A 23833-nucleotide genomic window follows, 5' to 3' on the forward strand; every position below is an offset into this window, starting at 1 on the left:
CACAGAGTAGAAGCAAGGGTCTTTTTCACCTCATCACCGACCAATTTTAAAGTGTCTCAAAAGAACAAAAACAAAAATCAGATAAGCAAAAGGGCTCTACTGTAGGGCATTCTAGTTGAAGGTAGGCAAGGTTTGGGCATTTCTACACTATAAGGGGGTAAAACGACTCCTATAAAAACTGGAGGTGACCACCCATCCCCAACTCCACCTACAAGGCCAAAGTCAGAGCAAGCATGGGGCAATCTCTAAGTTTTTGGTGTAGCAAGGGAAGGTAAAAGTAGCAAGAGAATGACTGACAGGTCTTGAGACATAGAATCTTTCCTGAGCTGTTTGAGTGAGAGTCCCAAGGGGCAGTTTGCCAACTGACACTCTGCAGATGAAAGGTGAAGGAGAAAGGTGTATAGTTGAGACATCCTGATAATCCATCCATCAAGCAACTGGCCTTTGTGGATCAACTGGCTATGGGTGTGAGGAAATCTACATTCTTCTGGTGGACAGTTACTGGAAAACAGAGCTAAGACCAGCTGAGACCACCACAACTTGGATTCCTGATATCTGACTAACCATTGACACTGTGTGTGTGATTCTGGTTTTGCTGGGGAATTTAGTTTTGATAGTCTGTAGTTAGCCAGAGTAAGCTTAATTAGATAAGTAAATATAGTGGGTAAAAATCAGATCGCTAAATACTTTCCCTATTCCATTCCCAAAACCTTTCCCTTACCTGTTAATATTCTATTTTATTTATATGTGATTCTTCCCTTATGTATACCCTTCCTTTCCCTTTTTCCTAAAAATCATAACAGTTTGGCAGAGTTAGCTAGGTTAAGAAACCTTAGGAATATAGATATAATATAGAAAAATAGGTAGAGAGCCAAAAGTCAGTTAGGCTAGAATATTCCATCTAGTACTCAGCAAGTGGAACATTCCATAGTGGGGCCCAGAGGAACTCTGAGACTCTAACTGAGCTGGGAGAGACATTTAAAGTTTAAATAGCCTTCTGTCACATGGTCTAAGTGACCATATTGGATTTTTTTTTATTTATTTTTTTTAAAAAATTTCCCTTTCCTTACTTTTATATAAATAGGATGAACACAGTGGAGTATAACAACACAAATTCAATTGTATATACACTGTTGACTATGAATATAAACACGTCTGGGGACATGTTAATAGATCTTTTGGTTGTATTATGGGACGTGTTCTGCATATCTCATGGATTGCATTTATTCTTTCCCCCAAAGTATGCTACATGGGTCTGGGCTATTATTGGATGAAACCTTGCATGGAAATTACTGTGCAAACTGTCTTGTCTCATATCCCCATGTTATGTATTTGTCTCTGTGTTATATATAAGTGTAGAGTGGTATTGTTTGTTATAGGCAAATGGTTTAAAGCTACAGTGGTTTGGTTAACTAAAGATTCTGAGCTTAAACAAATGGTTACACATATGAAACAACAACTGGACCAGATGGAAGTGTATTTAAAAGATAAAAGGTTTATGAATACTAGATATGATTGTGGGGCAAAAGAAATTAATGGTGCAACTGGAAATCTAAATAGATTACAGAAGGAAGAGGCTGAAGGGATGGTTACATTATTTCCCCTAAGAGATCTTCCAGTAGTTTCAAGGGATGAGATCTTCCAGGTAAAAACATATAAAAGATTCACACCAGAGGACTTGGAATTGATAAAGAAAAGAACACCTGAATTTGTGAATGAACCTAACAGGGTCATTAAGGAAATGAGGAGGACTATTTATTTATTTGACCTTGATTACAATTTTCTCTTGTTAATGAAAGAGCTTTTAACAAAATGGGAGAGAAATAAGTTCATAGAAGAAACTAACCAGGATCCCTTGTTAACACCATGGCTGCAGGATTATAATGACACTGACATGAACAGCAAAGTCCAGTATGACATGATGAAGGAATGCAGACAGGCAATATTAGAGGTCATGGGTAGACATATTAAGAGACCAAATGCATGGTCCAAATTTGAAGGTATAAAACAAAAACCCACTGAAACACCTACATCATTCCTTGATCGAATCACTGAAACTGCAGAGACATACCTGAACATGGATGTCCTTGACGAGGTAACAGTAGCACATATAAAAAGGATCTTTGTAAAAAAATTCTATTCCCAAAATAAAATTATTCTTTAAAAACAAGTATCCTGATTGGGAGTAGATGGAACTGAAAGATATTAGAAGAAAGGCTACATAGTTGTGCACAAATAGTGAAGATAAATATGAGGAGAGAGACACAGTGATAGAAGATCTTAAAAGAAAATTAAAAGAAACAGAGGGCAAAGCTAGAGAACATGAGATTAAAGAGGTTAAGGCAGTGGCTGCATTAAGATTAATGAAGCCTAATAACAATTATTTTTAGCCTAGGGATAGAAGATCAAGTCCCCACATTGTCACCTATGCTGGAGAATCAGTCATTTTGTAAAAGAATGTAAGAACAGAGGTCAGTTTGCAAAACAAATGAACAGGTATGGAGGATTTAATAGGCAAAATACTTGTAACTGGAATAATAATAACAATAATGGCTGGAATAATAACTACTCAAGAAGAAAGAATGGAAATGTGTGTCAAAATGCCTGTTGCCAGGGACCCAAGCACCAGATCTGAGCACAATGCAGGACAGGGTTGTCTGGAGCAAGGCCTAAATATAGTCAGGTTGTTAAGGGTGATCAGAGCAAAGGGACTTGTTCCTTATGAAGGTTACGCAGTGTTCTTCTGTAATTAAATCAAAGGATAATGAATTGAGAGTAAATGTAAATTATTGTAATGGTAATAAGATTAATGAAGATATAGATGAACTGATTGAATCAAAGGATAATGTAATTAGTAATAATTGAAGGAAAAAGAAAATTGTAGTGTAAAATTAGTAGAAAATTCTAATGAATGTAAAATAAGGGGAAACAGTGAAGAATGTTAAACTGCATAATGATAATGAAATTATAAATGAGAACAATTATACCAAGATGGAGAGTATAAGGACCAAAGGGAGGAGTGATAAAGCTAATGATGGAATTAAAGATGCAAAATCCTGGGAATATCATGTAGTTCAAGCACATGTAGACTTGGATGGACAGGAAATGACTGAGCTTTGTTCTGATGTTACTGTGCTTGCACCAGTGTTGGAAACATTTTAGCCTCCAAAGAGTACAGAACCATATGTATATGTTACTATAGGTGATCAGATTTATGATCTTTTGGTTGATACTGGAGCTAGTAAATCAGTTTTACAAAGTCTTCCTAAGAATTGTAGAGCTGTTGGTACAATGGAAGTAATAGGAGCTCCTGGAAAACCAGAGAGAGTAGCTAAATTACAACCTAAACTGATTACTTTAGGTCCTTTATCTGTGGAGGATGCATTTCTTTGTAGGCCAGACTGTCCCATAACTCTTCTAGGTAGGGATTTATTATGTAAATTATGGGAAACAATCCAATGTACTGATGCTGGTAATATGTCATTACCTCTACCAGAAGAATCTCTGAAAGCTTTTCCATTGCTGTTCTTAGATTCAGTCAGTACAGAGGATGACTTAGATTCAATCTATCCTATATCTGAGGATATCCCTGAATATTTATGGTCAAAGTCTTCCACAGATGTAAGTCTATTGAAATCAGCTACTCTAGTAAGGATGAGAACTAAGGATGGACCAGTTCCTTATGTACCTCAATACCCCTTAAGTAACGAAGCAATAGAGGGTATCATACCAATCATTAATCCCTAATCCAACAAGGAATCTTAACACCTTGCTTCTCAGAATATAATAAACACATACTTCCAATCAAAAAGCCAAAGCCAGATCCAAATGGCAAAGTGGTATATAGATTCATACAAGATTTAAGAGTGGTAAATGATTCTTTAATCAAAACACATCTTATTGTACCAAGACCAATTGCTATAATTTCTTCCATTCCAAGTCAGGCAAAATATTTCACCATGGTTGATTTATGCTCAGCATTTTTCTTAATACCAATTCATAAGGATTCTCAAAAGATCTTTGCTTTTACATGGGAAATAACTCATAGAACTTGGACTCAGCTTCCACAAGGGTTCACCAATTCTCCAAGATAATTCTCACAAATTTTAAATAGAGATCTAAAAACCATAGCATTCAAGGAAAGTAAAATAATGCATTTTGTACATGATATTCTCCTTGCATCCCCAAATGCTAAAGTATGTCTCAGTGATAGTAAGATTCATTTGATAGAATTATACAGGTATGAGCATAAAATCTCCAAGGCGAAATTACAGTGGGTTTTGCCTAAAGTATAATATCTTGGATTTGTGTCATCAGAGGGTTCCAGAAATATCACACAGAAAAGAAAAGCAGACATTTCAGAAATTGAGTGCTCCTAAGACCAAAAAGCAACTCAGAGCTGTTCTTGGAACAACTGGTTTCTATAGGCAATCTCAAGGAAATCATAGAGCTTAAATAACTGAAAAATTTGCAGGCAAGAATGCTCTAGTGTATGTAATGAATTTGTCAACTATTGAATCTGATAATCTAGAAAAAGCTTATATGGTCTCAGAAATTCAAAAGTGGAAGGAGAAATTTGGAGCAAGAAAATAGCATGAAATATGCATCACAGACACTGGAAAACCAAAGTTACCAAAAGATTTGTATACCGATTTGTGTCAAGCCATCCACACAAAAGATCATTTTGGCACTCAAGCTATAGTAGATTCTGTAAAGTGGCAATGGGTAGCTCCTGGAATAAGTACTGTAGCTAATTAGATCTGTACAACCTGTTCTGTTTGCCAAAAATCCAACCAAGGGACATTCAAACAGAAAGGTTTAGGTAGTAGTCCTTTAGCATATTGTCCATTTGAGAGTCTGCAAAATGATTACATCAGCATGCCAAAAGCTGGAAGATACAAGTTTTGTCTTATAATTGTGGACAGATTAACTAAGTGGCCTGAAGCATTTCAAATAACAATATAAATACAGCTAGCTTTGTGGTAAAAGTCTTGATTAAAGAAATTGTTCCTAGATTTGGAGTACCACTTACCATAGACTCTGATAAGGGATCTCATTTCACCAAAGATATCCTGAAAAGAGTCTATGAGAATCTAGGAATAATACCTAAATATCATGTTCCTTATCACCCACAAAGTTCAGATCAAATGTATCATGAAAATAGGGAACTAAAGACTATGGTGGGGGAAATCTGTGCTGAAAGTCATCTAAAATGGCCAGATATTCTTCCCATAGCTTTGTTTTACCTACGTATGAGACGCAGAGCAGATTTATATGTATCATTCTATGAAATGCTCTTTGGACATGCTCCACTACCAGCAAAAATTTGTAAGACAGTCTATACATCTCTCTTAGGAGGAGAATGGAAACTTGCTTCTTACCAAAGTGCTTTACAACAACATCTTAAAGAATTACATGAATTAAAGGTATTAAAATAGGCAATGAGTAGACCAAGTTATCACTCGTTGCAGATGATATGATTGTCTACTTAAAGAGTCCTAGAGAATCAACCAAAAAAGCTAGTCGAAATAATCAACAACTTTAGCAAAGTTGCAGGATACAAAATAAACCCACATAAGTCATCAGCATTTCTATATTATCTCCAACCCATTTCAGCAGTAAGAATTAGAAAGAGAAATTCCATTTAAAATCACCCTAGACAATACAAAATGTTTAGGAATCTATCTGCTGAGACAAACACCAGAACTATATGAACACAACTACAAAACACTCTCCACACAATTAAAACTAGATCTAAACAATTGGAAAAACATTGATTGCTCATGGGTAGGATGAGCTAACATAATAAAAATGACAATCCTACGCAAATTAATTTACTTATTCAGTGCCATACATATTAAACTACCAAAAAAACTTTTTTACTGAATTAGAAAAAAACCATAACAAAGTTCATTTGGAAGAACAAAAGATCAAGGATATCCAAGGAAATCATTAAAAAAAATGCAAATGAAGGAGGACTTGCAGTCCCAGATCTCAAACTATACTATAAAACAGTGGTTATCAAAATAATTTGGTACTGACTAAGAGACAGAAAGGAGGATCAGGTGAATAAGGGTAAGTGACCTCAGCAAGACGACTGTCTTGTCTATGATAAGACCAAAGATCCCAGCATTGGTACCAAAATCCACTATTTGATAAAAACTGATGGGAAAATTAGAAAACATTATGGGAGAGATTAGTTTGGATTAACATCTCACACCCTACACCAAGATAAACACAGAATGGGTGAATGACCTGAATATAAAGAAGGAAACTATAAGAAAATTAGGAGAACACAGAATAGTATATTTGTCAGATCTTTGGGAAAGAAAAGACTTTAAAACCAAGTAAGAGCTAGAAAAAAATCACAAAATGTTAAATCAATAATTTTGATTACTTCAAATTTAAAGGGTTTTTTACAAACAAAATCAATGCAACTAATATTAGAAAGGAAGCAACAAATTGGGAAACAATCTTCCTAACAAAAACCTCTGACAAAGGCCTAATTACTCAAATTTATAGAGTTAAACCAATTGTACAAAAAAACAAGCCATTCTCCAACTGATAAATGGGCAAGGGGCATGTGATATTCAAATCACTTTAAAGACTGATATATATTAATCTAAGGTCACCAAGGAATTCAGCTATGTAATTCCTAAATGAAACACTCAAGTCAGCTGCCAACCTTTTTTTATGGTGTTTTAATTACAAACAGGAGGAAGAAAGTATTAGAGGGAGAAAGGGAGAGAGAGGGGGAAGAGAGAGAGAGAGAGGGGGGGGGAGAGAGAGAGAGAGAGAGAGAGAGAGAGAGAGAGAGAGAGAGAGAGAGAGAGAGAGAGAGAGAGAAGGAAAGGGGAGAGAGAGAAGGAAAGGGGAGAGAAGGAAAAAGGTTTTAAATACCCATGCTGCTCAGGCTGAGCCAAAGCGGGCTTTAAGGCCCTGGATAGCCAAGGCAAGGAAAGAGATCAGTCCTTATCACTCACGTGACCAATTTGAAGAAAAACAGTCCACGGGTCCTCCACCTCCAAGTACCTGCCTCGACTGCCTCTAGCCCTCCTCACAGGAAGTCATGAGAACTCCAGAGGCTGTTCTCTGTCACTTCCTGCATCTCACATGTGCCAATGGTGGCTCTAGCTTGACCTAGAACCATCCAGAGGATATCCTTTTGAACATGTTTGTTGAAGGCCATATTCTCAAATAATTAAATCTTGAGTTTTTTGCTGCAGCCCTTCCTAATCTTGCTACCCTGACTAGGGTGGAGATTGTAGTTTCCAAGACCTGATTCTGTTATTCCAAGTATCTCTATTGTTATTGATCAGGAAATAGCTAAACCCCATCTTCTAAAGAATGGTCTGAATAGGGTGGAGTATTTTTTAAATTCACAGGCATGAATAGGCAATTTTCAGTTAAAGAAATCAAATCTATTAATAAGCACATGAAAAAGTGTTCTAAATCTCTTATACTCAGAAAGATGAAAATCAAAACTAGCAGATTGGCTAACATGACAACAAAGGAAAGTAATGAATGCTGGAGGGGATGTGGCAAAGTCGGGCCATTAATGCATTGCTTTTGAAGTTGTGAATTGATCCAACCATTCTGGAGGGCAATTTGGAACTATGCCCAAAGGGCGCTAAAAGATTGCCTACCCTTTGATCCAGCCATAGCACTGCTGGGTTTGTACTCGAAAGAGATAATAAGGAAAAAGACATGTACAAGAATATTCATAGCTGTGCTCTTTGTGGTGGCAAAAAATTGGGAAATGAGGAGATGCCTATCAATTGGGGAATGGCTGAACAAATTGTGGTATATGTTGGGGATGGAATACTATTGTGCTCAAAGGAATAATAAACTGGAGGAATTCCATGGGAACTGGAATGACCTCCAAGAATTGATGCAGAGGAAGGAGAAGAACCAGAAGAACATTGTACACAGAGATTGATACACTGTGGTACAATCGAATGTAATGGACTTCTCCATTAGTGGCAATGCAGCGATCGGAACAACTTGGAGCAATCTACAAAAAAAAAAAACACTATCCACATTCAGAGGAAAAATTGTTGGAGTAGAAACACAGAAGAAAAACAACTGCTTGATTACATAGGTCGAGGGGATATGGCTGGTGATGAAGACTCTAAATGAACATCCTAATGCACACACCAACAACATGGAAATAGGTTTTGATCAAGGACACATGTAATACCCAATGAAATTACACATCAGCTGCAGGAAGGGTGGGGGAGGGAGGGAGAGAAATAATATAATTCTTGTAACCATAGAATAATGTTCTAAATTGACTAAACTTAAATTAAAAAATAAATACAATTAATTTTTTAAAAATGAAAAAACAAAAAGAATTACATGATATGAGAGTATTGATCCAAGCTGGTCCACTGGATTATTCTCTCCATAATTTCAAAAAAGGAGATATGGTATAGGTTAAAAATTTTGCTAAAATATCAGCAACACAAGAGAGTTGGGTAGGTTCTTATACAACTGTGTTAGTTTCTCCATCTTTGGTAAAAGTTTTAGGTAGAGATTCATGGTATCATTGTTAACTTATCAAATTAGCACATGGTATTAATAATGAAATGTACAAATCCTTGAAGAAGAAATTGAAGAAAAAAATTGTGGAATCTGAGAATCATCAGGCAAATTGAGTCTGTAGTCAGAAAGATCAGTAAGGAGAGGACCATTCCAATGGAAGAGGACATTTGGAAGAGGACAATGCAGATTAAGAGGAGAATTCAGGAACTTAATGGACATTGTTAAGAGCCTGGAAGAACTTATAAATGTTGAGATAATGACTTTGTGGAAATTTATAATGAAGAGGATCACAGGATTAATGGACTAATGGATTAGAAATTTGTGGTAATGTATTAGAATACAAAATAACATAACATATATTCACCTAGACTTTCATAATTATATATACTACCATGGAGTTGGAGAGGAAGAATTCTTCAAGCAAGATAAGATGAGAAGAAAAGGAAAGATCTGAAGTAGTGGTAAGTATATTACATGCAACAGTAACATAACACTAACATAACAGTAACACTGACACAGCACTAGCAAAATAACATAACATAGCAAAAAACAACATAACATAAACACAAATACATAAACAAGGATAGGTTATGTTGATTCACTAATTGAATGAATGAAACAGTGTATAGCTAGGGTACTAACAATGTTATGATTAGTTATAAATTAGTTATTAACAAAACTTAGATACTTAGTTTAGTATAGGAATATAGGCAGACAGGAGAATTTTGAAGGATTTAGTTAGATAGGATTAAATTAAATTAAATAAGGTAAGAAACTGACTTACATTACAACATACATTACATAACACAAATAACATAAAACATCACATCAAATAAAATTGTAAATACAAATATAAATATATATAGTGTGTATAATAGGACTGCAAAATTAATTGTATTATAGTGTATGTATATATGTAACATATGTATATGTATAAATATGAAGTGAATACATGCATATCTATCGAATACATGTATATATTTCATGTATGTATTACATGTGTATGTGTAAAATTTATGTAAATCGATCACTATGTAGAATTTAATCTATTGCTATATGTATTTTGCATAAGTGAGTGAAATGTTTTTGTTTAATTTCTTTGTAAAACTTATGAAATGTGCTTATTTTGCTTTTCAAATTTTTTTCTGTTTCCTGTTAATGCATTACAATGGTAGTAGAATGTTCTGTATTAGATAAGAGTAGTATTTAAGAATTTAATATTTGAATAAAAGTTGTGTTTATCTTTTGCTTTTCATGTTACTTCCTTGGGTTTTGCATATGTTTGATATGTTTTTGCAATTTGTAATAGTTCATTATTTATTCCCTTTTTCTGTTCCTTGATAAAATTCCTAGAATAGGATAGTACTATATAGGTTAAGATAGTTGAGTATCGGTTGTTTATTATTTTGGGTAGATATTTTAGTTTAGGTAATATGTAAGTAAGTTAGTATACAAATGCCAAAATCGTGTTTTCAACACAATTTAGGCTTTGTGCAAAGGGGGGATTATACTAAAGGAAGGTAAAAGTAGCAAGAGAATGACTGACAGGTCTTGAGACATAGAATCTTTCCTGAGCTGGTTGAGTGAGAGTTCCAAGGGGCAGTTTGCCAACTGACACTCTGCAGATGAAAGGTGAAGGAGAAAAGTGTATAGCTGGGACATCCTGATAATCCATCCATCAAGCCACTGCCCTTTGAGGTTCAACTGGCTGTGGGTGTGAGGAAATCTCCAGTCTTCTGATGGACAGTTACTGGAGAACAGACCTCTACTTTGCTGAAACCATAACTTGGATTCCTGATATCTGGTAGCCTCCACACTAAAGTATCACAAAGCTTGGAATATGATATTCATAAAGGAAGAGAATTGGGTCTACAACCAAGGATCACCTACCCATCAAAACTGACTATATACTTCTAGGGAAAAGTATGGGAGTTTAACAAAATAGATTTCCAAGTATTTGCAACAAAATGACCAGAACTAAATGGAAAATTTAATACCCAAATATAAATTCAAGAGAAACATGAAAAGGTGAACAAGAGAGGGGGAAAAAAAGAAAAACTTCTTTTAAAGGGCTTCATTAAGGTCAAATTGCTTATATTCCTATATGGAAAAATGATATTTGTAACTCTCAAAAACTCTATTAACTATTATAGTAGTTAGAAGAATTATTCATTGGGAGTGATTGGGGTACTAAGTGGTTAAAGATGATATGTAAAACAAAAACGTAAGGGGGTGGGAATAGAAGATGTCACCAAAAGAAACATGAAGGAATAAAAAGATAGGATAAAGTATACCACATAAAGAGGCACAGGGGAGGGGGAAGAAAAGAATACTGTTATAAGAAGTAGAGAAAGACAGTGATAATAGGTAATATTTAAACCTTACTCTCAGTGGAATCAACTCTGAGAGGGAAAAGCATCTAGATCCATTGGGATATCTAATTCTATCTTAACCTACAGGAGAGTCAAGAGGGAAAAACCGAGGCAGGGAGTGGCAGGGAGTAACAAAAGGGAAGGAAATAGAGGGGGGGAGGGAAATTAATAGAGCCTAAATAAAAATAAGAGGGGAATAAGAAACGAGGGGATGATCAGGGAAGTAGTATAAGGGTGGGGATTAAGGAAACTGATTAAAAGCAAAACACTGGTTTAAAAGGAAATAGCAAAAGAAGAAAGGGCATAACTAGGAGAGGACATAAAAATGATGGGGAATACACAGGTGGTAATCATAATTCTGAATGTGAATGGGATGAACTCACCCATAAAACAGAAGCAAATAGCAGAGTGGATTAGAAACCAAAATCCTACCATATGTTCTCTACAAGAAACACATCAGGCAGGTAGACACACATAGGGTAACGGTAAGAGGCTAGAGCAAAATCTATTGGGCATCAACAGAGAAAAAGAAGACAGCAGTAGCATTCATGATATTTGACAAAGCCAAAGTAAAAATTGATCTGATTAAAAGGGATAGGGAAGGTAATTACATTCTGATAAAAGGTAGTATAGACAATGGGGAAATATCAGTAATCAACATGTATGCATAAAATGGTATAGCATCCAAATTTTTAAAGGAGAAACTATTGGAGCTTAGGAGGAAATAGATAGTAAAACTATACTAGTAGGAGATCTAAACCTTTCTCTATCAGATCTACATAAATCAAACCAACAAATAAATGACAAAGAGGTAAGAAATTTAAATGAAACGTTTGAAAAAATGAGATTTAATAGATAAAGGGTGAAAAATAAATAGGTATAAAAAGGAAAAACCTTTTCAGCAGCACCTGGTATATTCACAAAGGCTGACCATGAATTAGGGTATAAAAACATGGCAAACAAATGCAAAAAAAAAAAAACAGACATAATGAATGCAATCTTTTCAGATCATAATGCAATGAAAAAAGCAATTAGTAAGAGTACATAGAGAGGCAAATAAAAAAATTAATTGGAAATTAAATAATATAATTTTCCAAAATTGGTTAATGAACAAATCATAGAAACAATTAATAATTTCATTGAAGAGAATGAAAATGAGGAGATATTACATCAAAATCTATGGGATGGAGTCAAAGCAGTACTCAGGGGGAATTTATATCTCCGAGTGCATATATTAACAAAACAGAGAGGGAAAAGGTCAATGAATTGGGCATGCACGTTAAAAACCTAACAAGAGAACAAATTAAGAATGCCCAGATTAAAACTAAATTAGAAATTCTAAAACATCCTTAAAAAAGAAATTAATAAAATTAATAAAAAATAAAATAAAAAGTGAAAGAACTATTCAGTTCATAATAAGACTAGAAGCTGGTACTTTGAAAAAACAAATAAAAAAGATAAAGAACTGGTTAATCTAATTAAACAAAGGAAAGAAGAAAACCAAAGTAATAGTATCAAAGATGAAAAGAGCAACCTCACCTCTAATGAAAAGGAAATTAATTAGTAAGAACTATTTTGCCCAATTACATGGCAATTATATGGCAATAAATATGACAACCTAGGTGATATGGATGATTATTTACAAAAATATAAATTGCCTAGATTGACAGAAGAAGAAATAGAATATTTAAATAATCCCATATCAGAAAAAGAAATGGAACAAGGCATCAAAGTATTCCCTAAGAGAAAATCCCCAGGGCCAGATGGATTCACAAGTGAATTCTAACAAACATTTAAGAAACAACTAATCCCAATATTACACAAACTATTTGACAAAATAAGCAAAGGAGTTATACCAAATTCCTTTTATGGCACAAATATTGTACTGCTTCCAAAGCCAGGCAGATCAAAAACAGAGAAAAAGTACTACAATCTCCTTAAAGAACATTGATTCAAAAATCTCAAATAGAATACTAGCAAAAAGTCTCCAGCAAATGATCATGAGGATTATTCACTATGATGAGGTGGGATTTTTAATAGGAATACAAAGATGATCCAATATTAGGAAAACCATCCACAAAATTAACCATATCAACAAGCAAACCAACAAAAATCACATGATTATCTCAACTGATATAGAAAAAGTCTTTGACAAAACACAACACCCATTCTTATTGAAAACACGAGAGGGAGCAGCTGGGTGGCTCTGTGAATTGAGAGCCAGGCCTAGAGATGTGAGGTCCTAGGTTCAAATCTGGCCTCAGACACTTCCCAAAAGGTAAGGGTTTTAAAAAAAAGAAAACACTAGAAAGTACAGGAATAGAAGGGTCTTTCCTAAAAATAATAAACAGTATATGTTTAAAACCATCAGCAAGCATCATCTGCAATGGGGATAATTTTTTTTTTTATTTACAATTATTTACAGTTATTTACAAATACATCCACATCTCTTTCTTTTCCTTTGAAAAAAAAAATAAAACCCCCAAACCCTTAACTTGACTCAACCATCCTCTAACTAGCTACATCTCTCTTCCCTTCCACTTGAATGAATGTTCAAAACAAATAGCTCTGCTTTCCTATTTTTCACTCTCTTCTGAACTCTTTGCAATCTGACTTCTTACTTCCTCATTCAATTGAAACTTAGCTCTCTAAATTCACCAATTAATTCTTAATTGTCAAATTTAATGGCCCATTCTCAATGTCTAAGTCTACTATTTTTTATTAGAGTATATCATGCCTGTCAAGATTATAATCTATTTCCCTAACTCCTCCCTTATATTTCCTTTCTATCCAAGGTCTGTGTTAATGGTAGTCTCTTCCAATGACAAAAACACTAATGTCTCAGCAATGACCTTAACTTCAAAACTCTCAATAATGAGAATCATAAGAATATACCTTTCTAATATATCTCACTTTTAAAAATTGTTTATTTGGAATAAAATACACTTAATCCAGATTATAATCCATCCATTCATTAATTTTATCATTCTATTTTAATCTCTAAATGCCCTCAGGATGATAAGACATTTGGGACTTTCACAAAGTTTCATTAAATTTATTTTGCCTATCATTGCATTTTCTGGTTTTGAGGGCAATATTTTATTCATAATCTTTCATATTTTTAGTTATATTCTACATCATTTCTTACCTTGGCTATTGTATTTCTCTCAATTTGATTAGAAGATTAAGTGTTTTCTGGATTAGGAGATATCTAAGTTATCTTGATGTGCTTGTTGTGGTGATTTGATTTATATCTACTAAATGTTCTCAGGAAATGATTATAATTTGTCAGTGTCAGTTCTTTTATCCATTTCAACTTTTCAAGTATCATTTGTTTAATAGTTCAGGTTAAAGATGTTCGAAATGTGTGCCACATGTTTTCATTAACTTTCTTTGTTCTGATATTATATTGATTTTGATCTTTTTCTGGAACAAGTAGCTGGTCTGAGTGAAAACAGATGGCTAATTCAGAAATAACTACTCCATTATAAATAGTTATTTCCTATCCATTAAAATGTAATCAATTTATTTTTAATGATTTATTGTGTTTCTCTTGTCTACTGTTTCTCAAAAAAAGGATTCATGATAAATAGGTGTGATGTTACCTTTTTGAGTCTTTATTATCTATCATTTCTTATTGCTCAACTATGTTTTCCATCTTGTTTTCCCCATACCCATTCAATTGTGTTGATATTAGAAAAAATTAAAGTATAAACTGATTTAATTTTGGAGTCTTTAAAAAATTTCTTGGTAGAATTTCTCTAACTCTACATACTCTGCAACATATGTTGGTTCAAAAGTTATAATTATCTTCATTATGGGTAATTATTGTTTTTCAAATACTTATCATGAGAACATCTTATATATATATATATATATATACACATAAAACAGAAAATGTTTCATGAAATGTGGTTATACTTAGTCATATGACAAAAATCAATGCTGCCCATTTTTTATCTAACTTACCAAGAATTTTAGAGTATAATAGTGATCCATGAAATTTCTTAAAAAGGTCTTATTTATTGAAGAATTAAGTAGTCTAAACATATTAAAATCTGGCATTTGGAGTCTCCTTTCACTGCAGCAACCAAAGATCTAGGTTTCTTCTTGGAGCTATGCCCTTGGGAATATTTGCTTTTTTCTTCTTTATTTTCTATATTCTTTCTTACGAATCAGTTATAAAAAGAATTAAACTCATTATATTTTCTGTAGAACATTCTTTTTTCTTTCTAACTTCTTTATTCCTATTGAGGGAACCATTATCCATCCAGTCTACCAGAACGGGGATCACTTCAATTCCTGCTCCCTGGCTCCTGGCTCACTAGGTAGGAAAACTATCTGCCTAGAGTAAATAGAAGAGAAAGCTCTTAAACCTTTTCCTTCAAAGGGGGGAGGTGAGGGAAAGCTCAGAAAACCAAGATTCTGGATGTGGAGAATATTCTCTTTGTTCCTCATCTTTGCTACATAGTAATCAACTTGTTACCTAAAATTCCTGCTAGTCCTGAGTTCTAGAATGAACCATTTTATTTATTTTCCTCTTTAAATTTATTTATTTAATTAATTTCAAATATTGTTCCATGGTTACATGCTTCATGTTCTTTCCCTGCCCCCCTCTATTTCCCCTTTCCCCCTCCCACAGTCAACAAGCAAATCCACTGGATTTTACATGTATCATTTGGAAAGAACCATTTTAATGAATATACATATATGAAAGGGAACTGGGTTCTACTGCAGCAGATTTCCTAGTATAGACAACTGTAGAGGATCAAGATAACAATTTGTTAAATTGAAACAGAGCTCTTAAAAGCTACTGGAATAACTTATTTAGCAAATTTTTACCGAAAATGTAGTGAATACAAAACATTCAGCTCAGATTAGTTGAAAGCATCTATGCGCAAGTAAGCATCATTTCCCCTTCTCCTAGGAATTCTCAGCAAACTTATTAGGCTTTATGATTCTATGAAAGCAATTCATGCCGTGGTAGCAGAGCTGAATAGTATATCCACACTAACTTGCAAAGACTTTTCGAATTCCACAAGAAATATTGACATTTGGGGATGGAATCAAGATGGCAGCTTAGAAGCAGCAGAAGTTCAGATCTCTGAAAACCCTTCCTTACCGAACACAAAGTGAGTGCTCCTAGAAGATTAAAAATCAAACCTAACAACAAAAGACAAAGGAAAGGAACCCTCCTGCTGAACTGAATCCAAAAGGTATGCCCTCCAAAAGCTGGAATCCTAGAACACACGGGTTTAAGGGGAAGGCAGAAGAAAGATCCCAGGACCCCTCCATGACCCCACCTAGAGCACTAAGCCTCTAACTGCAGCATGAACCTCTGGGAAGGCAAAGGCAATAGTCTGGAGGGTGTACCTTGTGGGCAGGGCTGTGCTAGGCTGAGAGCTTCGAACACAGGCAGCAGAGAAGGAGCTGAAGAGGGAGCAGAGAGCTGGAAGCCTGGACAGACCCTCCATATTTCTCTGGCCTTCTAGGAGATTTTGGCCTCAGGGCACATCCAGCCCAACCCAGCTGAACTTAATCCCATCAAAAGTCTTCAGAGATGAGGGAAGCCCAAACTCCAACAACCCTGTCTCACAGACTTCTGGACTTTAATTTAATCCAATCAAAAGCCTCCAGAGGACAGGGAAGCTCAAACTACAACACCCCTCCCCCACAGACTAAAGGGAGTGACCTTCTGTCAAAGCTCCAACAGGGGAGACTGACAGAAACCCCCAAAACCAAAAAACTGAGAGAAGCAAAAGCACAGACAAAAATGGGGAACAAAGAAGGGGTAAATATGAGCAAAGAACAGAAAAAAAAAGAAATAAATTACAATAGACAGCTTCTGAACAGGTAACGAGTAAAGAGTGAATGAAACAGATGGGGAAGGATCAACAAAGGAAAAATCAGAAATCCCAGTGAATTGGATAAAGGCTTTGGAAGAACTCAAAACACAATTCAAAACACAATTAAGAGAGGCTGAAGACAATTAGGAAAAGAACTTTAAAACTAAGATAAGTCATCTGGAAACGGAAAATAGTGTCTTGAAAGCCAAAATCAACCAGCTTGAAAATGAGGCAAAGGAGATGAAAGATTAGGCAAAGAGGATGAAAGATGACCTCCAAAGAAAATCAGACCAGAAGGACAAGGATGAACAAAAAGCCAGGGATGAAATCTAGTCTTTAAAATCCAGAATACAACAACTACAATTAAGTGAACTCACAAGGCAGCAAGACACTATAAAACAAAACTGAAAGAATGAAAAAATTGAGGAAAATATGAAACATCTCATTCACAAAACAGAAGATTTAGAAAATCATTTGAGGAGAGACAGTTTAAGAGTCATTGGTCTACCAGAAGACCATGACAAAAGAAAAATCCTGGACATAATACTACAGAAAATTATTCAAGAAAACAGCCTGATATTCTAGAACAAGAGGGAAAAGTGGAGATTGAAAGAATCCACAGATCACCTCTTGTACTTAATCCCCAACTTACAATACCCAGAAATGTTATAGCCAAATTCAAGAACTATCAGACCAAAGAAAAAATGTTACAAGCTGCCAAGAAAAAGCCATTCAGATACCATGGAAGCACAGGGAGGATAACACAGGATCTGGCTGCATCTACACTGAAGGACCGAAAGGCATGGAATATGATATTCTGGAAAGAAAGGGAACTAGGTCTATAACGCAGAATCAACTACCAAGCAAAACTGACTATATTCTTACAGGGGAAAGAATGCTCATTCAACAAAATAGAAGAATTCCAAGCATTTGAAAAGAAAAGACCAGACCTGAACAGAAAATTTGATGTCTAAGCACAGAACTCAAGAGAACCATCAAAAGGTAATTTAAAAAGAGGGGGAAAAGAAAAACAAACAAACAAAAAAAAACAAAAAACAAAAACCCAACTTTTTTTTAAGAGACTAAATAAGGTAAAATGATAGAAAAGAGGTCATTGGTAACTCTCAAAAACTGTTATCACCAGGGCAACTAGAAGAAGTACACTTAAAGGGAACAGTGACATACTGTATAGGATGAAATAACAAGACATAAATAGGTATATAGATATATGTATGCATAAATACATATACATATGTATACATATATATACACACACAACAAGAGTGAAAAAAAGAGGTTAATACTAAAAGAAATGGGAAAAGAAACAAAGCGGGTAAATTTATGTCACAAAGAAGCTCATGGCGGGAGGGACGGAGAATATCAATACACTGGATGGGTAAAGAGATTGGAGACAGGAAATACTCAACTCTTATGCGCAATTAAATTGACCCCAAAGAAGAAAGAACAATCCAATCCATTGGGGCATAGAATAGATTTGTGCCCTATAGGGGAGTAACAAACAAAAAAAAAGTGTAACAAATGAACTGGTGGGGAGGGAAGTAGTATAAGGGAGGGAGAGGGTGGGGAGATAGTTTTAAAAAGACTGCAAAGAAAATAAGGGGGGAAGAGAAAGGAAGGGATAGAAATGCAAGTAAAATAAGGGAGGGAACTAGGGGGACGGATTAAAAACAAACATTGGTGTAGAAGGAAATAGAGAAAGAAGAAAAGGCAGGACTAGGAGTAGAAATCAAAATGCTGGGAAATACACAGCTAGTAATCATAACTCTGAATGTGAATGGAATGAACTCATCCACAAAATGCAAGCGAATAGCAGAGTGGATTAGTATCCAAAACCTTACCATATGCTGTCTGCAAGAAACACACATGAGGAAGGTAGATACGCGTAGGGTGAAACTAAGAGAATAGAGCCAAATCTATTGGGCATAAACTGATAAAAAGAAGGCAGGAGTTGCAATCATGATATCTGACAAAGCCAAAGTAAAAATAGATCTAGTTAAAAGAGATAGGGAAGGTAATTACATCCTGATAAAAGCCAGTATAGACAATGAGGAAATATCAGTACTCAACATGTATGCACCAAATGGCATAGCATCCAGATTTCTAAAAGAGAAACTAGAGGAGCTCAAGGATGAAATAGATAGAAAAACTATACTAGTGGGAGACCTGAACTAGATAAATCAAACCAAAAATTAAAAAAGAAAGAGGTAAGAGAATTGAATGAAATCTTAGAAAAGTTAGGCTTAGTAGATATGTGGAGAAAAATAAATAGGGACAAAAAGGAATACACCTTCTTTTCAGTAGCACATGGTATATTCATAAACATTGACCAGGTAATAGGGCATAAAATCATTGCAAACAAGTGCAAAAGAGCAGAAATAATCAATGCAACCTTCTCAGATCACAATGCAGTGAAAATAATAATTAGTAAGGGTACATCAAAAATTAATTGGAAATTAAAAAATAGAATTCTCCAAAACTGGTTAGTCAAAGAACAAATCATAGAAACAATAATTTCACTGAAGAAAATGATGATGAGACATCCTTTCAAAACCTATGGGATGCATCCAAAGCACTACTCATGGGGAAATTTATATCCTTGAGTTCATATATTAACAAATTAGGGAGAACAGAGGTCAATGAATTCAGCATAAGAATTTAAAAAATCTAGAAAGTGAACAAATTAAAAATCCTCAGATGAAGACTAAATTAGAAATCCTAAAAATCATAGGAGAAATTAATAAAATTGAAAGTCAAAGAACTATTGATTTAATATATAAGACTAGAAGCTGGTACTTTGAAAAAACAAATAAAATGGACAAAGTATTGGTTAGTCTAATTAAAGGAAAGAAGAAAACCAAATTGACAGTACCCAAGATGAAAATGGAAACCTTACCTCTAATGAAGAAGAAATTAAGGCAATCATTAAAAACTATTATGCCCAATTATATGGCAACAAATATGGCAATCTAGGTGATATGGATGATTACATACAATAATATAAATTGCCTAGACTAACGGAGGAAGAAATAGATTACCTAAACAACCCCATATCAGAAAAAGAAATTGAAAAAGCCATCAAAGAACTCCCTAAGAAAAAATCCTCAGGTCCAGATGGATTCACAAATGAATTCTATCAAACATTCAAAGAACATCTAACCCCAATATTATGCAAACTATCTGACAGAATAAGCAAAGAAGGAATTCTACCAAATTCATTTTACGACACAAATATGGTACTGATCCCAAAACCAGGCAGGTCAAAAACAGTGAAAAAAAACTATAGACCAATCTCCCTAATGAATATAGATGCAAAAATCTTAAATAGGATACTAGCAAAAAGACTCCAGTAAGTCTTCACAAGGGTTATTCACTATCACCAGGTACAATTTATACCAGGAATGCAAGGATGGTTCAATATTAGGAAAACTATCCACATAATTGACGATATTAACAAGCAAACTGACAAAAATCACATGATTATCTCAATAAATGCAGAAAAAGCCTTTGATAAAATACAACACACATTCCTATTTAGAACACTAGAAAGTATAGGAATAGAAGAGCCTTTCCTAAAAATGATAAACAGTATATATCAAAAACCATCAGCAAACATCATCTGCAATGGGGATAAACTAGAAGCCTTCCCAATAAGATCAGGAGTGAAACAAGGATGCCCATTATCAGCTCTATTCCTTAAATTATAGAAGAAAAAGAAATTGAAGGTATTGAAATTGGCAAAGAGGAGACCAAGCTATCACTCTTTGCGGATGATATGATGGTCTACTTAAAGAATCCTAGAGAATCAATCAAAAAGCTAGTCGAAATAATCAACAACTTTAGCAAAGTCGCAGGATACAAAATAAACCTGCATAAGTCATCAGCATTTCTATATATCTCCAACCCATTTCAGCAATAAGAATTAGAAAGAGAAATTCCATTTAAAATCACCCTAGACAATACAAAATGTTTACGAATCTATCTGCTGACACAAACACAGGAACTATATGAACACAACTACAAAACACTTTCCACACAATTAAAACTAGATCTAAACAATTGGAAAAATATCGACTTCTCATGGGTAGGATGAGCTAACATAATAAAAGTGACCATCATACCCAAATTAATTTACTTATTTAGTGCCATACCTATTGAACTACCAAAAAATTTTTTACTGAATTAGAACAAACCATAACAAAGTTCATTTGGAAGAACAAAAGATAAAGGATATTCAGGGAAATCATGGAAAAAAATGCAAAGGAAGGAGGACTTGCAGTTCCAGATCTCAAACTATACTATAAAGCAGTGGTCATCAAAACAATTTGGTACTGGCTAAGAGACAGAAAGGAGGATCAGTGGAATAGACTAGGGGTAAATGACCTCAGCAAAACAGTCTATGATAAGCCCAAAGACAAAACCCACTATTTGAAACAAACTGCTGGGAAAATTGGAAGACAATATGGGAGAGATTAGGTTTGGATGCACATCTCACACCCTACACCAAGATAAACTCAGAATGCTTGAATGACCTGAATATAAAGAAGGAAACTATAAGCAGATTAGGTGAACACAGAATAGTATATTTGTCAGATCTTTGGGAAAGGAATGACTTTAAAGCCAAGCAAGAGCTAGAAAAAAATCACAAAATGTAACAATAACTTTGATTACATCAAATTAAAAAGGATTTGTACAAACAAAAGTAATGTATCCAAAATTAGAAGGGAAGCAACAAATTGGGAAACAATCTTCATGACAAAAGCCTCTGACAAAGGTCTAATTACTCAAATTTATAAAGAACTGAACCAATTGTACAAAAAATCAAGCCATCTCCAATTGATAAATGGCCAAGGGACATGAATAGGCAATTTTCAGTTAAAGAAATCAAAACTATTAATAAGCATTGATAATATAATAAAGCACATGAAAAATCCTCTAAATCTCTAATAATCAGAGAAGTGCAAATCAAAACTCTAAGATATCACCTCACACCTAGCAGATTGGCTAACATGACAGCAAAGGAAAGTAATGAATGCTGGAGGGGGTATGGCAAAGTTGGGACATTAATGCATTGCTGGTGGAGTTGTGAATTGATCCAACCATTCTGGAGGGCAATTTGGAACTGTGCCGAAAGGGCGATAAAAGACTGTCTGCCCTTTGATCCAGCCATAGCACTGCTGGGTTTGTACCCCAAAGAGATAATAAGGAAAAAGACTTGTACAAGAATATTCACAGCTGTGTTCTTTGTGGTGGCCAAAAATCGTAAAATGAGGGGATGCCCTTCAATTGGGGAATGGCTGAACAAATTGTGGTATGTGTTGGTGATGGAATATTATTGTGCTCAAAGGAATAATAAAGTGGAGGAATTCCATCGGGACTGGAACCAGGAATTGATGCAGAGTGAGAGGAGCAGAACCAGGAAAACATTGTACACTGAGACTGATACACTCTGGTACAATCGAATGTAATAGACTTCTCCATTAGTGGCAATGCAGTGATCCTGAACAACTTGGAGGGATCTACGAGAAAAACCACTATCCACATCCAGATGAAACACTGTGGGAGTAAATACACGAAGAAAAACAACTGCCTGAATACATGGGTTGAAGGGATATGGTTGGGAATGTAGACTCTAAATGAACATCCTAGTGCAAACAACAATATGGAAATAGGTTCTGATCAGGGACACAAGTAACACCCAATGAAATTACGGGTGGGCTTTGGGAATGGTGGGTTGAGGGGAGGGAGGAAATAATGTGATTATTGTAAACAAGGAATAATATTCTAAATTGACTAAATAAACTAATTCAAATGAAAAAAAAAAGACAGCAAATCTAAATTTCCAAAATGTAAAAAATGAATCTAAGAAATCCACAATTAAGACAAAAGCAGTAAATAAAATGTCCAGTAATTTCTATATCTCATAATATGCCAACAAAAATGAGAATTTTTTAAAATGAATAAGCAGTACAGAATCTTAAATTATTGAAAAGAGCGGAATCAAAATTAACGACCCCAAACCCAATAAGCCATAAATAAACTTTTTTTTGTAAAAGACCTAATAAACTACTTGGATTTACAATTAAAAGAACAATTAATTTCTATGTTATCCTATATAAGACATTTTTACTGTACCCAAGTTACCTTATAAGACAAATATGGTCCTGATATAAAAACCAAGAATGAATAAAGCAGAAAAAGAACTATAGGTCAATATTACAATGAATATAGATACAATTCTGAAAGACTATCACAGTACATATTAAAACTATTCATTATATTCAATTTGAACTATCAATACGTATGCATGGACGATTTTAAATTAGAAAAACTACTATAATAAAATTAAATAGAAAAGAAAACATAAGAAAAGTAAAATGATGTATAATTGAAAAAATTTAAGATCATAAAGCAATTATACTTCTTAGTTTTATTTATCTAGATTTGTCATTAAATCTGCAAAGGGATATTTGAATGAATAAATTTCTTCTATTAATGCATTCTGTTTATTGTCCAGCCATCTTAGAGAATTCCCTGGAACACTGAGTGCTTAATTAACTTATCACAGTCATAATGCCATAGCTATATTTCTGTATACTGTTTAGCTAAGAGAAACTTTAAAATACCTTTTGGACAAAATTGGTATTTTTAATATTCTTTTATTTTTTCTTTATATTTTATGGTTTTATATCACCTTTATTTCTGAATATACCTCTCCCCTATTCAATCCAAGAAGTCATTCTCTATAAGCAAAACCAACTAAGATATCAGCCGTTTCTAGAAGCAGATGCCAATGTTCTGTACCCATATTACTTTTCCAAACCTCTGTTGAAGGGGAGATACATTTTCTTAATTTTCCTTTGAGGTTGAACACAGTTGCAGTAATTACATTTACTGTTTTCTTGGTTCTGCTTACTGAAATATACATCATTATACAAGTTTTGTTATGTGACTGAATTATTCATACTTGTCATTCCTTAAGGCATAGTAATATTCCATTATATTAGTTTGGTTAGCCATCATTCCCCAAGTAATCAGCATCAACTTTGTTTT

The 23833-nt window shown here is 34.4% G+C and overlaps 1 protein-coding gene across 3 annotated transcripts in view; it reads right to left on the bottom strand.

Annotated features, from left to right (window-relative positions):
* The window catches only part of ERCC6L2 (ERCC excision repair 6 like 2), a 174392-nt gene that overhangs the window by 94999 nt on the left and 55560 nt on the right, over positions 1-23833 (bottom strand). The window lies entirely within an intron of this gene.

The sequence above is a fragment of the Monodelphis domestica genome, chromosome 7, assembly GCF_027887165.1.
Source record: "Monodelphis domestica isolate mMonDom1 chromosome 7, mMonDom1.pri, whole genome shotgun sequence".
Classification (NCBI taxonomy): Eukaryota; Metazoa; Chordata; class Mammalia; order Didelphimorphia; family Didelphidae; genus Monodelphis; species Monodelphis domestica.